The following is a 385-nucleotide window of genomic DNA, read 5'->3' as shown; positions in this document are numbered from 1 at the left end:
GCCCGGCTGGGTAGCGGCGCCCTGGACACGCCCCGCCCTGAAATTGGTCCCGCCCAGCCAGAGCCCCGCCCCCGGGGCTGGCTCGTCCCTGGACTGGTCCGCCGCGCCCGCGTCCCGCCCCGCCCGCGGTCTGCTCCCGGACTTGTTCAGCCCCACGGGTCGCCCGCCCGCCATCAGCGAGGAGAGGACCAGAGTCGGGAGTCTTGGTACCCTTCAGGGAAAGGAAAAGCGGACAGAAACATGGGCGCCTGTCTATCCCAGGGACAAATATGCCACTTTTAGTGCAAGCCGACTGAGTAAACAAACAATAAGTAAGGAAAATAAATATAGATGTAAAATGTATAGTCAAAAAGGTAGATTTTAGCCTGACCTGTGGTGGCTCAGA

This window comes from Saccopteryx bilineata, chromosome 5 (assembly GCF_036850765.1).
Source record: "Saccopteryx bilineata isolate mSacBil1 chromosome 5, mSacBil1_pri_phased_curated, whole genome shotgun sequence".
Taxonomy (NCBI): Eukaryota; Metazoa; Chordata; class Mammalia; order Chiroptera; family Emballonuridae; genus Saccopteryx; species Saccopteryx bilineata.
This window is presented reverse-complemented; position numbering follows the sequence as displayed.